The sequence below is a fragment of the Bombyx mori genome, chromosome 16 (genome assembly GCF_030269925.1).
Source record: "Bombyx mori chromosome 16, ASM3026992v2".
In the NCBI taxonomy this organism is placed as follows: domain Eukaryota; kingdom Metazoa; phylum Arthropoda; class Insecta; order Lepidoptera; family Bombycidae; genus Bombyx; species Bombyx mori.
The window spans coordinates 4,864,336-4,882,112 of NC_085122.1; the positions used below are offsets into that span (position 1 = coordinate 4,864,336).

Genomic DNA, 17,777 nt, shown 5'->3' on the forward strand with positions numbered 1-17,777 from the left:
GCGACAAACTCAGTGGGCTATATTCACGGTCAGAAGGAACGTATGTATGACCTCCCCTCCACGGTGTTTCCCGAGCGCTATGACGTGTACTTCTTCAAACGAGGCTTGTGGAGAGTATTAAGCGGTAGGCAGCGGCTTGGCTCTGCCCCTGGCATTGCTAAAGTCCATGGGCGACGGTAACCACTCACCATCAGGTGGACCGTATGCTCGTCTGTCTACAAGAGCAAAAAAAATATATGTTCATTTGTCTTCATATTGTACTAGCTGTACCCGTCCGCTTCTCTGGGCATTTAAAATTAACATTATTATTTCTCACCCCCACAAAGATTAACTCATTAACGGCCCCGCAACTGGTGTAGGGAGTCCAACATTCATATAAATATTAGCCTATCCATTAAGTACATGTATTTTCTACATGGATACCAAGTTTCAAGTCAATCGGATGCACGGTTCAGTAGTTATAAGGGAACATCCGTAAAAACCACTGTAGATTTATATATTAGTATATAGATTTGTCTCGAATATGTCAGAGGTAGGAAATCTTTCAGGCACGTAAAGAAAAGTTGTTCTAGATAACTAAGACTTCTGCGTTTGTCATTCTAAGAATGCTTTTATTATGTTGCGAATTTTGAATATTGGACCTTAAGTAAGTACAGAGAGTGTTACAAACTCAATGCTCTCTAATGCAAAATCATTGCAATCCATCCTTCAATCTTCGATTCAGTTGACTCTTTCTTCTTTGGAGCGGTAAATACCGCAATTTCACGAATTTCAGTATTTTCAAAATACACTCAAAATACCTATTCAAGTATTACCGGTATGAAATTAGTCTTGATTACTATCTGAAGATCTTTAACCGGCTAGTCATGAATATTTGATATCATCCTCATAATGGGCAGTGCTGATTACATCTCTGATCCGGCCCAATTAGAAGTCGACCACTGTCAATGCCTTAGATAAATCCTGGCTTATTTACAGTGCTATTGGACGCTACTACTCGTCGAAGGGTTCTATGCCACACTCGACCGATACTATCTGCGAGATGAGTTCCTTTCCAATTTTTCTCAGTGGGTCGCGATTCCGATCCATTGGTAGATACAATCATCAAGTAACTGCCCTTAAGTAAACGGGCCTCTTCTAGAGCTGGTCAGGCACCCGGTTCAACTGTCAATGGCTACCAAACCATTGACGGTTGAACTCTGGTTTTCCAACCCTTCTGATAAAGCTGCTCTTCTAGGCAAACACCTCACCTGATGTATCCATACTTGCTCAAAAACAAAAAAAAATATAACAATAAAAGAAATAAAAATATATTTATTTTATGAATTACGTAACATTCGTGTTCGTCGTTGGTGATCTGTTACTAATATTAGATTTTGCTATTACCATATTATCGAGTGCACGTGATATAAGTGACAGATAACTAGACCCGACTGACAACTTCTCGTATACGATTTAAATAAGCGTAAAGTAAATGATCAATTTATAAAATAGTCAAAGACAAGAGAGCAATACCATTTTTTTCTCCTTCGTTTTTTAGCGGATTCTAATCTTTTTTTTAATTTGGAGTTCTGAACGAACCTGTATGTATGATGTATTTTTAAATTACACCTTTTTGTTTCAAAATTGCAATAGATAGGAGGGAACCTAATACATAAAATTAATTTGAATCTTAATGTGTCAGTAATTACAGTGAATTTCGATCATTTGGCGAACAATAAATTGTCCCTTCATAACGAGATGACAAACACTACAAAACTTACATACGTTCTGTCATGACCTATGCAAGTGTAGTGTTCGCGCATGCGGCCCGTACACGCGTTAACTCTCTCCAGATCATCCATTCCCGTTTCTGCAGGATAGCCGTCGGAGCCCCATAGCACGTGAGGAATGTAGTAGATATTCACAACGACCTAAATCTAGTACCGAGGCGTAAGTTTCTTAACGAAGCGTCAGAACGCTACTTCCACCATGCGGCGCGACACGTAAACTTTTAAAGAAGAATTATTATGCGAAATTATATATTTTTTTACACTTTCTCTTTGCCCTGGAATCGAACTCCGACTACGTGGTATAAGTATTCACAGTCCCCAATCCTTGTGCGGCCAGTCGGTACGTCTTGTACATGCGTGTGAACATCACCTAAAGCGAATCTCCGTGATACACGGACGTTGGCAACGAGTATTTCATAATTAAAAAAAAAACGATTGTTAATGATCTTTTAGTTTGACGGTCTAGTCTCGTTGCGGTGGGACTGACGCGTTGCGTGATTTCCAAAATAATGGATAGCCGTTGAATTTTAACGTGAGACTTAACAATTTACGTCCGCGCAGGAACAAAGTCGAGCAACCTTGATTTAAAAAATTATGAGTTAACGTATGTAATGTAATTAAACTTATCAGACTTCATTTATTAATTTATGTATGACTAGCCCCGCCCCGACTTCGCTTGGGAAGTAGCGCACGCGATGTAAAGAATTTTAGGTAATTTTTTTACACATTGGGTTACATTATTGGAGTTTCAGTGAGGATCCCTAATTTTTTTGAAAATGTAATAAATATAGCCTATGTCACCCGGGGATAGCGTAGCTTTCCAACAGTGAAAGATTTTTTTAAATCGGTTTAGTAGTTTGGGAGCCTATTCAATACAAACAAACAAACAAATCTTTCCTCTTTATGATATTACTAGCGACCTGCCCTCGCTTCGCTTCGGAAACATTAAAACACACATGAAACCAAAAAAAAAAATTAAAAAAAAATTAAAAAAAGTAGCCTATGTTCATCAAGGACAATGTCGGCTTCTAATGGAAAAATAATTTTTCAAATCGGTCCAGTTGTTTCGGAGCCTATTCGAAATAAACAAACAAACAAATCTTTCCTCTTTATAGTATAAATTGAAAGTATAGAGTATAAATTGAAAGTAAGGACTCAAATTACTAGATGCTGGTTTGTATGCGCACTGCAGTCGGACTGGTTACGACCAAAGATCGGACAAATAAACGGAATGATTTCGTAATTTCAAAATGTGTATAACTATTCATGCGAAAGTGAAAAAGTGTAACTGGTTAATTTCAATAAAGCCTGCAATACTGATTTTCTTGTTCACCCTGATCGAAGTCAGTCAAATGATTCATTAATGAGCTACTAGTCTGATATAAGCTGATGAAGGATATTTCTGTTAAATACTAAAAACGAATACATTTCATTACATACATTCATTACAATAGTTTATTTCGTTTCGTTCGTTAGTTTTAGCTACGCTGATACCTTCTTTATTAGACACTAGCTGACCCGGCCGACTTCTTAGTGCCTCAATCAATAAATAAAAGACCCTAAGCTTTTGTATAAATCAAACTTAAAACAAACAAAAGGAATCCGCCCGACGGGGACACATCAAAGGAAAAACAAATTTGTTATTTTTATTTAATTCCGAGATTTTCATATTTATCTACCTTTTAAACCTTCTCTGGACTTTCACAAACAATTCAAGACCAAAATTAGCCAAATCGGTCCTGCCGTTCTCGAGTTTTAGCGAGACTAATTAACAGCAATTCATTTTTATATATATAGATAGATATGTCTGAACGAGTTCACGGCCCAACTTTTGGTAAGTGGTTACTGGACCCCACCGAACGTGGTCTCGCCTTGTCGCGGCGGTGGGGCTTAAGCGTGCACCCCGATACCGTGGAGCAGCGTTGTCTGCACAGGGGTGCCGTGAACAAAGAGGACTGCACACCGTGTTCCCGTTTTCCCACCTTTGCTGGACAAAGGGTGCGTGAAGCGGGAGATGGCTCCCTTCTGGAGCCGTCTTGAATGCTAGGCCATGTCCCCGGCAGCTTTTTGGCTGCTAAAGGGGAAGGCCCTCCAGAGGAGGGTACCGGTACGCCGGCGTGGCCACACCGTGGTCAGACGTGTGGGTCTGTCAGTAATGGTAGACCCCACGTGGATGAGAAGTGAACCGGAGGGCACTCCCTTCCGGTCGCTGGTTGCCATGTCCCCGGCTGCCTCTTGGCGGCTACAGGGGAAGGCCCCCCAAAGGGGGGTACCGGTTTACCGGCGTGGCTTCGAAGAAGCACACCGCAATCCCTACCGAGTAGGGGACGGGGGCTGCTGCCTAGCAGGAGCCGTGAGGATGCGAACCTCTATAAAAAATGCCCCAATCCCAAGTTTTTGACACCTGACGATGGGATGAATGGCTGGAGGGAGTCTAGTCCCAAGGGTTGTCCCATACCGTAATCCCCACTTGGTGGGGGGCGGGGGCCGCTGCCTAGTAGGGGCCGCGAGGATGCAAACCTCTATAAAAAATGCCCTAATCCTAAGCCTGTGACGTGCCCGGTGATGGGATGAGTGGCTGGAGGGTGTCCAGTTGTGAGGGCCGTCCCAGGGGACCGACCCCTGGTTAAATAACAAAGGAACGAAATGAATGATGGCAAACTTACAAAAAACATTACCCCAGGAGGGTACCACTCTAGGTGGAGAATCCCTCCGTGCTTCCACTTCGGTGGGAGCATGCTGCCCCACGTATTCTGGGGGGGGCAAAGCATGCCACGATGAAGGGGGCTGTGCGACGGGCAGCGGAAAACCCGTCGAACCGAGGTGTGCCAGCGCTGGCTCGACGCGCTCTGCGCTTGTCAGCGACTGCGAGGCGGCTGGCCCGAAAGGGAAAGTCAGGCGGAAGAGGAAATCGAGGGGAGTTTCTTCCCGCGAAGGGAAGGGGGGGCTAACGTCGTCCTCTGACACGGATGCCCCACCGGAGAAAGTGGTGGTAGTCTCCGATTCGGCCTCTGCCGCGGAGGAGATGCCGCCCCCTAAAGGGAGACCCGCTCGGGGGAAGGGCGCACCGTCACCGGCGCCGTCATCGGCGTCGATGTCTGTCGCCTCGCTGGACGGGCGGACGACAGAAGAGGAGGAGGGCGGTCTTCGGGACCCTGCCTTGGTCATAGGCAGGGCCATGAAGACCGTCAAGTCGTATGCGGCGACCAGTGCCAAAACCAAAGCTGCTGGCCGCAGGCTGCGGGAAGTCGTCTCGCGAGTCTCGAAGGTTCTGCCTTCGGTTGCTTCCGCCAATGACCAGGTGGTGCAGCTGATGGCGGAGAATTTGAGGCTCCGAGCACAGCTACAGGCGCAGCAGCGGCCCGATGGCAAGGTTGCTGCTACCAAGCGGGTAGCCGCGACGAGGTCGTCGCCCGCGTTGCCGCGTGCCGCTGGGTCGCGGACTCCTCCGGCATCTGTGCCGGCGGTGTCGCCGCTGGTCTCCGGGGTTCCTCGGGGTCCCTGTCCCTCAGCGGCGGCTGGCGACCCGTGGCCCGTGCTGCCACCATCGCGCGCGGTACAGCGGCGTTCGCGTCTCCCGTCGCCGCGGTCTAGGGGGGCGACGGCCGTCGAGCGGCAGCAGGGATCCGCGGGGCCACGGATCTTGGGCCTGCCGGAACCGAATTGCTACAGCCTGGACGAGATTATCGATCGCACCGTCCAGGCTGTAATGGAAAGGCTGGGTGGCGGGCTGGCGGCTCTCGAAGCGAAACGTATTGTCGCTGGTGACGCTGAACGGCCTGCGTCTACACATGCCGCGGTGTCGGGTGCTGCAGTGACCCGCTCCACCCCCGTACAGGCTCCAGCTACTAGGGCGGGCCCGGGGCGAGATAGAGCCAAGCGGGGGGGCGGCGCTAACGCGAAGTGCACATCGCAAGCGCCTCAACCCCGTCCGCTGCCCCCGCCCCCGTCTAACATGGACGAGGGGTGGAATGTGGTGGCCCGGCGGGGTGCCAAGAGGGCCGTACCGACAGCTCCCCAAGTGGGTGGAGCACCGGCCACTGCGGCGTCTCAGGCTGCTCCCCAACAGGGTCGAGCGCCTGTGGCCGCCAAGAAAAAGAAGACGAAGAAGAAGTCGACGCGCGCGCCGCGGTCGGCGGCAGTGGTCTTAACGCTGCTGCCGGCCGCCGAGGCCAAGGGCGTGTCATACGGAGATGTAGTCTCCCGGGCGTGCGCGGCTATTGATCTGGACGAGATCGGGGCGGGGGAGGGCCTCCGCTGTAGGCTGACGGCCAATGGGGCCAAGCTACTAGAGTGTCCCGGTGCCGATAGTTCCGGCATCGCGGAGCGTCTGGCGGCGAAGCTCCGTACGGTTCTGCCTGAGGAGGAGGTTCGAGTGCACAGGCCGGTCAAAATGGCTGAATTGAGAGTGACCGGCCTGGACGACTGCACCACTAAGGATGAGGTGGCGGCGGCTATTGCCGCCCGGGGCAACTGCGCCCTGGAGAATATAACCGTAGGCGAGCTGCGCCTCGGTTATACCGGGGCTGGCTCTGTTTGGGTGCGTTGCCCGGTAGAGGCGGCCACCTCCTTGGCTGCTCCTCCGCCCGGGAGACCGTCGGGGGAACCGGGCAGGTTGCGCGTGGGCTGGATAGCGGCCCGCGTGCGCCTTCTCGAACCACGCGCCTGGCGGTGCCTCAGATGCTTCAGCACTGGGCACTGCCTTGCTAAATGCGCGAGTGCCGTTGACCGCAGCGGATTGTGCTTTCGCTGTGGTCAGCCGGGACACAAGGCGGCCGTGTGCTCGGCTGCGCCGCACTGCTTATTATGTGCGGCGGCCGGGCGCAAGGCTGACCACCGGGCCGGGGGCAAGGCCTGCCCTCCGGCCAGCAAGAATGCTGAACGAAATCGGCGCCGCCAAGCTAAGCGGCGTCAAAAGAAGCGGTTGGCCGGGGGAGCACCGGCCGGCACTTTGTCCCCCGCTGAGGCGTTCGCGCCCGATAGCGGGGGCAATGGAGTAGGGGAGGGAGCGATGGATGTGGTTCAGTCTTAATGGATCACACCTATCGCTTCCTGCAGGGAAACTTGAACCACTCCGCTGGGGCTCAGGACATGTTGCTCCAGACCATGGCGGAGTGGTCAATTGACGTGGCTGTGGTCGCCGAGCCATACTTCGTTCCCCCAGCGGATGACTGTTGGTTTGGGGACGTTGATGGCTTGGCGGCCATACATATCAGAAGAACCGCGATGGTCCCCCCCCTGGCGATGGTGACCAGGGGCCCCGGGATCGTCGCGGTACAGTTAGAAAATATCGTCGTGATCGGGGTGTACTTTTCTCCGAATCGGCCTACCGTCGAGTTCGAGCGGTTCCTGGACGGGCTAGAGGTGATCGCTCGTCACCTCGCTCCCCGTTCAGTGATACTGGCGGGGGACTTCAATGCGAAGTCTGTCGCTTGGGGTTCCCCATTCACGGACGCTCGTGGTAGGCTGCTGGAGGAGTGGGCGGTCGCGGTCGGTCTCTGTATCGTTAATAGGGGCTCGATCGCGACTTGCGTGCGGTGGACGGGCGAGTCTATCGTGGACTTGACGTTCGCGAGCTCGCCCGTCGCGCGGCGCATCCTCGGCTGGAGAGTGGTGGTGGGGGCGGAATCGTTGTCCGATCACCGGTATATCCGGTACGATCTTTCTGCCCCTGCGCCGACGCCGGCTGCAGGTGCCCGCGGGGTTGACCCCCCGCAGAGTGCATCCCGGTCATTCCCTAGGTGGGCACTGAAGCTCCTGAACAGGGAGCTCCTGGTGGAGGCCTCTATGGTGGCGGCGTGGGCGCCCAAGCGCCCACAACCTGTCGATGTGGAAACCGAGGCCGAATGGTTCCGGGGCGCGATGCACCGCATATGTGATGCCTCGATGCCCCGGGTCGGCTCTCGGCACTCTGGACGGCGACAGTCGCCCTGGTGGTCGCCCGAAATTGCAAGACTGCGTGCGGTCTCCATTCGGGCGAGCCGCCGGTGCACTAGACACCGCCGTCGCCGCCGCCTGCGGCGCGACGAGCCCGTCGCGTTCGCGGAGGAGGAAGCTCGGCTGCACTGCGAATATCGCGCTGCGAAGGACGCCCTGCGGCTGGCCATCAGGCGGGCCAAGGAGCAGAACATGGAGAGACTCTTGGAGGCGCTCGAAGCGGATCCGTGGGGGAGCCCATACAAATTGGTACGCGGCAAGTTGCGCCCGTGGGCCCCCTCTATGACTGAGCGTCTCCAGCCCCAGCAGCTGCGGGACATCGTTTCGGCGTTGTTCCCGCAGGAGCGGGAGGGTTTTGTCCCTCCCGCTATGGGCGGGCCGTCTGACACCGTCGACGGCCAAGCTCCTGCTGAGGTGCCTCGTATTACCGAGGCAGAGCTCCGGGTGGCCGTTGTCAAGATGACTGCGAAAGACACGGCCCCCGGCCCGGACGGAGTCCACGGCCGGGTATTGGCCTTGGCCCTCGGTGCCCTGGGGGACCGGCTCCTTGAGCTATATAATGGCTGCTTGGAGTCGGGACGGTTTCCGTCGCTCTGGCGGACGGGTAGACTTGTGTTGTTGAGGAAGGAGGGGCGCCCGGTGGATACAGCCGCCGGGTATCGTCCTATCGTGCTGCTGGACGAGGCGGGAAAATTGCTGGAACGTATTCTGGCTGCCCGCATCGTTCGGCACCTGGTCGGGGTGGGGCCTGACCTGTCGGCGGAGCAGTACGGCTTCCGGGAGGGCCGTTCGACCGTGGATGCAATTCTTCGCGTGCGGTCCCTCTCGGACGAGGCCGTTTCTCGGGGTGGGGTGGCGCTGGCGGTGTCTCTTGACATCGCCAACGCATTTAACACTCTGCCCTGGACCGTGATAGGGGGGGCACTGGAGAGGCATGGAGTGCCCCTCTACCTCCGCCGGCTGGTTGGGTCCTATTTGGGGGCCAGGTCGGTCGTATGTACCGGGTACGGTGGGACCCTTCATCGTTTTCCGGTCGTGCGTGGTGTTCCACAGGGGTCGGTTCTCGGCCCCCTCTTGTGGAATATCGGGTACGACTGGGTGCTGAGGGGCGCCCTCCTCCCGGGCCTCCGCGTTATTTGTTACGCGGACGACACGTTGGTCGTGGCCCGGGGGGATGATTTTAGGGAGTCTGCCCGTCTCGCCACAGCGGGAGTGGCCCTCGTCGTCGGAAGGATAAGGAGTCTGGGTCTCGACGTGGCGCTCAATAAATCCGAGGCTCTGTGGTTTCACGGGCCGCGGAGGGCGCCACCCGTTGACACCCACATCGTGGTTGGAGGCGTCCGGATAGGGGTCGGGGTGCAGTTGAAGTACCTCGGCCTCGTGTTGGACAGCCGGTGGGCCTTTCGTGCTCACTTTGCGGAGCTGGTCCCCCGATTGATGGGGACGGCCGGTTCTTTGAGCCGGCTGCTCCCGAATATTGGGGGACCGGATCAGGTTGTGCGCCGTCTCTACGCGGGGGTGGTGCGATCGATGGCCCTGTACGGTGCACCTGTGTGGGCTGAGCCGCGCAACCGGGCCACTATGGCTCGGTTCTTGCGCCGGCCGCAGCGCACCGTTGCCATCAGGGTCATCCGCGGATATCGCACCGTCTCCTTCGAGGCGGCGTGTGTTTTGGCGGGGACGCCGCCATGGGAGCTGGAGGCGGAGTCGCTCGCTGCCGACTATCGGTGGCGCAGCGAGCTTCGTGCTCGGGGCGTGGCGCGTGTCCCCGAGAGTGAGCTGCGGGCGCGGAAGGCCCATTCTCGGCGGTCCGTGCTCGAGTCGTGGTCGAGGCGATTGGCCAACCCCACGTGGGGGCTACGGACCGTCGAGGCGGTTTACCCGGTCTTTGATGACTGGGTGAATCGTGGCGAGGGACGTCTCACCTTTCGTCTGGTGCAGGTGCTGACCGGGCACGGATGCTTCGGGAAGTACCTGCGCCGGATAGGGGCTGAGCCGACGACGAGGTGTCACCATTGTGGACACGACCTGGACACGGCGGAGCATACGCTCGCTGTCTGCCCCGCTTGGGAGGTGCAGCGCCGTGTCCTGGTCGCAAAGACAGGACCTGACTTGTCGCTGCCTGGCGTCGTGGCGTCGATGCTTGGCAGCGATGAGTCATGGAAGGCTATGCTCGACTTCTGCGAGTGCACCATCTCGCAGAAGGAGGCGGCGGGGCGAGTGAGGGAAAGCTCTCCTCACTACGCAGAAACCCGCCGCCGCCGAGCAGGGGGTCGGGACCGGGGTCGTATCCGTGACCTGGCCCCCTAAGAGCTAGGGGTCCCACCCGTTTTGTGCGGGGAGGGACCCAGACGAGGGGTGGCGTGCTCTGCACGCTCACCCGCAATAGGAAGCCGGGTGATGGTAGACCGCGTTCCCCCGACCGCTCTGGGGGAAGGTGTAACGCGGCGCCATCAAAGCGGGCTCTCGGCCCGCTGAACGAGGGAACCGGTGGTCGTTTCGCTGGCGGCCACCGGTCCGGCGTCCGTGGGACGGTGGGATGGATGTAATGTGCTCTGCGTCAACCCTGTCCCGCCGTTTCAATAGCCCCGACTGGGCTCCGGCCCGGTCCGAGGTAGGGCGCCGGTTGTGAGCGGCAGGAGTTTTTAGTGAGGTTCAACTCCCACATACCCCACCTGCCGCGCGGGTGGGGATCCGGCGATTTTCTCCTGTGGAAAAAAAAAAAAAAAAAAGTGGTTACTGGAGCGCATGGAAAACACAAATATCGCCACTCACTTTGAGACGTGGCTTCAAACATGCCTGACCGATCGCGCTTGAAACTTGCCAGGCCTTGAAAGATAAAATTGTAGAGTATCGTATAAAATGGTAGAGTTCTTTATCGATTTGCATAGTTCACGATTATGTTTGCATTTATAAATATAATATTATTGTATGTTTTGCGTATTAAAGACGTACTATATACGTTTTTTTTGATGATTACAAGATTAAGGACCAGTTTCAACTTTGCTTCCAATAAATTTGTTGATTCCACATAACTAAGCTGGTGATGTTGGTGTTAACTCCCCTGATTACCGCCCCAAGGGTCGTGGATTCAATTACCACGTCGGGCAAACGTTGTCAATGATGTCGATTTAATTATATATCAATTTATTGTACAGTAATTATAAATGGAGGAGACAGCGTTATTATTTTAAACCCTACTACGAACACATCATGTTTTAAGAACAAAAAACCATTCAATTATCTCTTCTTCAACCCGTGTCCACCAAATGCTGAGTGTAGGCCTCCTCGAATGCACACCATTCTCTTCGGTCTCTTGCCTTTCTCATCCAATCCCTACCAACTACTTTGACCAGGTCATCGGTCCACCTCGTTGGGAAATTATTCAATTATCACGATTCAACAATCATTATAGTATTTCCTTCGGCTTTCGTGGATCTTAAACCTCATTAAAACTATTTATACGGCCTTGTCTGGCTTTTATTATTTTTATTACATTAATGTGTGATTTGTTTTATTTTGTTCATTTGGTGTTTCTTCAGGATTAACTGTGTAATAACGGTGGTTTATTAACTGTTTAGTATCTGTGAAAGTGCACAAATGTGGGAATATAAAACAAAGCCGCTGGACGTAACTTCTCGGGATCATATCATCTTATTTCATTTCATTTTATTTCATGCCATGCCATGTTTCATATTAATCAACTTCATTTCATTTCACTTCATATTATGATATTTCATCTATAAAAAAAACCGATAGTGCAGTTTTCATCCATACTACCTGGAGCCACTGCGATCATCCACAGGGCGTTTCCAGAGATCTTTTTTGCCACGTACCATCCGGCTATGGAATGAGCTCCCCTCCACGGTGTTTCCCGAGCACTATGACATGTCCTTCTTCAAACGAGGCTTGTGGAGAGTATTAAGCGGTAGGCAGCGGCTTGGCTCTGCCCCTGGCATTGCTGAAGTCCATGGGCGACGGTAACCACTCACCATCAGGTGGGCCGTATGCCCGTCTGCCTACAAAGGCAATAAAAAAAAAAAATCATTAAAATTAAAACAAGACTTGACCTAAAGGTCTTAGTTACCAGGTTATAAAATTCCTTAAAAAAAATATTACATTATTTCTGACGTTTCGTGTTTGCTTACAGTTTTCGTGATTAAGGTCGACTTTAAGGCGTTCTACGTCAACGGTAGTTTAATACAATATTCAAATGCTTGTAGCATTTAACTAGATCGACTTCAGTATCAAAATACCGCAATAATGTATCAATCACTTTAACTGTCGACATAAAAATTACAATAGATAACATAGTGTTTATTTATTTGCCGACAGTTATGTAATTTGTAAGTTCATAAAAATAAAAACTTTACAACATTTGGTTGTTTATGAAATCCGTCATCGTTATTGTTATAATTGAATGCCGAATTTCGTATTAGTCTCTAGTATTAGTAAATAACAAACCATAGATATTAGTTACGCAGTCGAAAGTTAATAAACACAATAAATAATACTAATAATACACATAATATAATAATAATATTAATAAACACAATAACATTAAACTAGCGTCATCGCAGAGAACCTATGTTCGTTTACCGCAGCCAATGGGCATCATAGAGTGATGATGATCCCAAGATGACGATATAATGCTTGTAATCATCCGTGGAGGCACGAAATATTGATTAAATAAAAATGATATATTACAAGTTTTTGTTTTTATAACGATCAGTATAAATTGAAATCGTTGCTTTAAAAAAAAACAAAAACAAAGTTCTTTAAGTAATATAATCGTTACACAATAGAAAAAGAAAAAAATATATAACAAGAAAGTGAAACTATAAAAAAAAAGTTTTAATTGTATTTTTCTCTTAATTAATATCGTCTAGATTATTTTAATATTTTACAATTAGTATTTTGTTAGGTTTTCGCGAGCCACAAACTTAATTAAATTATTACTTTATTTTTTAATTAAATTAAAACTACTTTTATAGTTTAGTCCGGCGTTTCTTATTTTAATTTTATTATTACTTATGTTTCGAATACTTTTTTTTACTGTTTTTTTTATTATTTCTTAGATGGATGGACGAGCTCACAGGCCACCTGATATTAGGTGGTTACTGGAGCCCATAGACATCTACAACGTAAATGCGCCACCCACCTTGAGATATAAGTTTTAAGGTCTTAGTATAGTTACAACGGCTGCCCCACCCTTCAAACCGAAACGCATTACCGCTTCACGGCAGAAATAGGCGGGACGGTGGTACCTACCCGTGCGGACTCACAAGAGGTCCTACCACCAGTAATTACGCAAATTATAATTTTGCTGGTTTGATTTTTATTACACGATGTTATTCCTTCACCGTGGAAGTCAATCGTGAACAATTGTTAAGTACGTAATTCATTAGAAAAATTGGTACCCGCCTGCGGGATTCTAACACCGGTGCATCGCTAGATACGAATGCACCGGACGTCTTATCCTTTAGGCCACGACGACTTCATAATTTTTTAAATATGTTCTTTGTCACAAACAACTAAGGTATTTATCGTCGACAATTGAATAATTGTGCTAATTACGCCAAATCGTCTATATACGTGTACATAATTATAATTAGAATGTAAAATTATAATTTGCGTAAGTACCGGTAGTAGGACATCTGGTACCATTACCCTGCCTATTTCTGCCGTGAAGCAGTAATGCGTTTCGGTTTGAAGGGTGGGGCAGCCGTTGTAACTATACTGAGACCTTAGAACTTATATCTCAAGGTGGGTGACGTATTTGCGTTGTAGATGTCTATGGGCTTCAGTGACTACTTAACACCAGGAGGGCTCGTCCACCCAACTAAGCTATAAAAAAAATTTGTTATATCTCCAGTATTATATCGATTGGAACATGCCATAGGGAGGGACTTTTTTGTTTATTCTCTATTCTACTTTATTTTCACAATAATGTCAGAACGACACATTACCTCTCTTCCAAATCACTTGGCTAATCACAATTTGTCTAAATTACGTACAGAAAAAAACAGCATTCTTAAAAAAATCTAACGAAAAATTCCGTTAAAAAATAAATGCTTTCTGTTTTAATTTGACATCTGTCATGCGACTGATGTAGGATTGATTTAAGTCATCAATCAACGCGCATACACGAACTGTCAAAATGATATATACAATTAATTAAAGATATTCGGTTGAAACTAGTGCCTCGTAAACTTTAGTTCTTTTGAAATTCTATTCTACTTACTTATTTATAAGTATATTCTACTATCTATAAGTATATTCTACTTACTTTATTTAAGCACTACTTATTTTTCTATTTCAAATTAGAGATATACGAATCTTAAATGAATTTAGGAACTTCCATGGTAAGGATCAGACGCCTACCTATTTATGCTGCATAACGCGTTCCGTCTTTAAATCTCGCATGATGGTTTTTGCATACAAATGAAATTCCACCTCATCTCTCAGGGTATATGGTGGAATTTTCGTTGTGGTATTTGTGGGGGCCGATAACTACTGAAAATTAAGTGGGCTGTCACCTCGTTGATTCATCTGTTACTATAAGAAAAGCAGGTCGTGGTCATACATCCGTATATTCGGATTCATAGCCGGTTATATAATTCTCGTGGTAGATCTTCTGGCCTAAAGACGTGCCATTATAAGTAGATAGTTTTAACACGCTCTTATTAACGTGACCTGTGTCTGTAGATGTATGCATGTAACCGTATCTTTTAACGTAATTGTCACCCTTGACGTCTGATTATCTAATTTGAAAATTGACGCACTTGTCAAGGACCGATGGCTATATACGCTACGTTTGAATAATATGGTCTCATAACGGAGCCCATAGACATCTACAACGTAAATAACACCACCCAACTTGAGATATAAGTTCTAAGGTCTCAGTATAGTTACAACGGCTGTCCCCCACCCTTCGAACGGAAACGCATTACTGCTTCACGGCTGAAATAGGTAGGGTGGTGGTACCTACCCGTGCGGACTCACAAAAGGTCCTACCACCAGTAATTACGCAAATTATAATTTTGCGGGTTTAATTTTTATTACACGACGTCATTCCTTCACCGTGGAAGTCAATCGTGAACATTTGTTAAGTACGTATAATATTTCATTAGAAAAATTGGTACCCGCCTGCGGGATTCGTACATCGTAGCATCGCTAGTTACGAATGCACCGGACGTTTTATCCTCATTCCGATAGAGGCACCCGTCACGTGCGGACGTGCCCATCGACCACTCGATCGCCCGGCCTTTGTTCGCCCGGCTTTTGTTAGCCCGGCCATTGTTCGCGCGGCCTGTGTTCGTGGTACATCTGCCGACCAAGTGTTTTTTCCTGGAAGTTTTTATTTGTTTTGTTTCCTTTCGTTATTTCTGTGTTCGTGGTACATCTGCCGACAAACTGCTTTCCTGGAAGTGTTTAATTGTTTTGTTTCTTTTTGTTATTTCCGTTTTGTTGTGTTTTTTCTTTGTCCTGTAGTAATCGTGCCGCATCGCCACCTGTGTTCAATAGAACCGCTCAGGTCCGAGAAGTTGGGGCCTCGCCGCAAGGCGAGTGTCTTCAAGACCCGGGGCCGCCCCACCTGGGCACTCAGCGATCATGGACGCTGTGTTCGCGGAATTCCTCCGACTTCGTCATCCACAGCTCGCCTCAGAGTTTCTGGCTTTCAAGGCCAATCACACTGCGAGCTCTCTCGAAGACTCCGCCGTGCTCGCTGCTCCTGCGTCGCCTGTACCTGCGTGCAAAGCTTCTACATCGAGCACCGCAACCTCCGTCGTGCCTGCCGTTCCCGCGTCGCCTATACTGGCGAGTAAAACTGCTGCGTCGTCCGCCGTGGCCACCGTTCCAGCTGTGCGATCATCCGCGGCCTCCGTCGCGCCCTCCAAAACACCTGCTCGTAGGTCACCGGCGCCCGTCTCCTCGTCCTCCGACTCTGACTCGGAGATGGAGGTCGACCTCGCCCCCGCCTCATCGACGGATGGATTTACCCTGGTACAATAGGGTAAGAAGCGTGCCGCGGAGTCTCGAGCTCCCGCGGCCGCTAAAATAAGCAAAGCCGCGAACGCGTCGCGCCCCCGCCCCCAGACTCCCGTTGCGCCTCCAGCCCGTGCCAGTCCGTCGCCGCGTCCGGTGGCACAAAATAAAACCCAGTCCCCTCCTCCGGTAATCCTTCAAGAGAAGGCAGCTTGGGATCGAGTTTCCCTGGCCCTTAAGGCCAAAAATATCAATTTCACGAATGCCCGTAACCTCGCGAACGGCATCCAAATAAAGGTGCATTCATCTGATGACCATAGGGCCCTCACCTCTTACCTCCGTAAGGAGCGTATAAGCTTCCACACTTATACGCTTCAGGAGGAGCGCGAACTCCGCGTTGTAATACGCGGAATCCCGAAAGAGTTAGATGTAGAGCTCGTAAAAGCCGACCTGTTAGAACAAGGCCTACCAGTGAATTCTGTGCACCGTATGCACACCGGTCGCGGTAGGGAGCCATATAATATGGTTCTAGTCGCTCTCCAGCCTACCCCCGAGGGTAAGAAAATCTTTAACACACAGACCGTCTGTAGGCTCTCTGGTATCGCTGTCGAAGCCCCCCATAAAAAAGGCACTCCTAGCCAGTGCCATAACTGTCAATTGTATGGGCACTCTTCCCGTAACTGTCACGCGCGCCCCCGATGCGTCAAATGTTTAGGCGATCACGCCACGGCCCTATGCACTCGCGATCAAAAAACCGCGACGGAACCGCCTAGCTGCGTCCTGTGTCGAACACAGGGTCACCCCGCAAATTACCGCGGATGCCCCCGAGCCCCGAAAATAAATCGCCGCGTCGCCCGCCAAAACCGCCTCCGAGCTTCCGGCCCAGACATCAAAGCCTCGGCACCCTCTGCGTCGCAGGCTAAGCCAGCGTTCGTTACGGCGGCGGTGCCCAGTGTCTCGGCCTGGGCGAAACCGCTGCCGTACACGAACACGGCTACAACTCCCTCCTCCGCGATTCGTCCTGCCCCCGCGACTCGTCCCTCTCCCGCGACTCGTCCCTCTCCCGCGACTTGCCCTCCGACCGCGTCCGAAAATCTCGCTTTAGCGATCGACTTCTTTCAGTCGATCAACTTTGAGCGCGTTAACGCTTTGGGCGACGCCATTCGCGCTGCCTCCACTGCACAACACTTTATCGCCGTTGTGCAGGAATACGCCGACGTATACGCGTCATTAAATACGTACGTCCTCCCCTCACTCCGCCGGTAATCAATGGCGTATATAAGTAGAATAAAGCCCCTATCCGTGACGATAGGATTTTTTAACGCTTACGGTCTCGCAAATCAACGTGATCAGGTTTCTGACTTTTTGCGTGACCATCAAATTGATATCTTTTTAGTGCAGGAGACCCTACTTAAGCCCGCGCGCCGTGACCCTAAAATCGCGAACTATAACATGGTCAGGAACGACAGGCTCTCTGCCCGTGGTGGTGGTACCGTCATTTACTATAGAAGAGCCCTGCATTGCGTCCCGCTCGATCCTCCCGCGCTCGCTAATATCGAAGCATCAGTGTGCCGAATCTCACTGACGGGACACGCGCCGATCGTTATCGCGTCCGTTTATCTTCCACCGGATAAGATCGTTCTAAGCAGTGATATCGAGGCGCTGCTCGGTATGGGGAGCTCTGTCATTCTGGCGGGCGACCTAAATTGTAAACACATCAGGTGGAACTCACACACCACAACCCCGAATGGCAGGCGGCTTGACGCGTTAGTCGATGATCTCGCCTTCGATATCGTCGCTCCGCTAACACCGACTCACTACCCGCTAAATATCGCGCATCGCCCGGATATACTCGACATAGCGTTATTAAAAAACGTAACTCTGCGCTTACACTCGATCGAAGTAGTTTCAGAGTTAGATTCAGACCACCGTCCCGTCGTTATGAAGCTCGGTCGCGCTCCCGATTCCGTTCCCGTCACGAGGACTGTGGTGGATTGGCACACGCTGGGCATCAGCCTGGCTGAATCTGATCCACCAACGCTCCCGTTTAACCCGGACTCTACCCCGTCTCCTCAGGAT

The 17,777-nt window shown here is 50.5% G+C and overlaps 2 protein-coding genes across 2 annotated transcripts in view; both read left to right on the forward strand.

The window, feature by feature from the left end:
- LOC101741968 (flotillin-2) overlaps positions 1-17,777 on the forward strand; it is a 436,009-nt gene that overhangs the window by 258,415 nt on the left and 159,817 nt on the right. The gene's annotated exons all lie outside the window — the stretch shown is intronic.
- Positions 1-17,777, forward strand: part of LOC101746922 (NADH dehydrogenase [ubiquinone] 1 alpha subcomplex subunit 7) — a 364,870-nt gene that overhangs the window by 81,654 nt on the left and 265,439 nt on the right. The gene's annotated exons all lie outside the window — the stretch shown is intronic.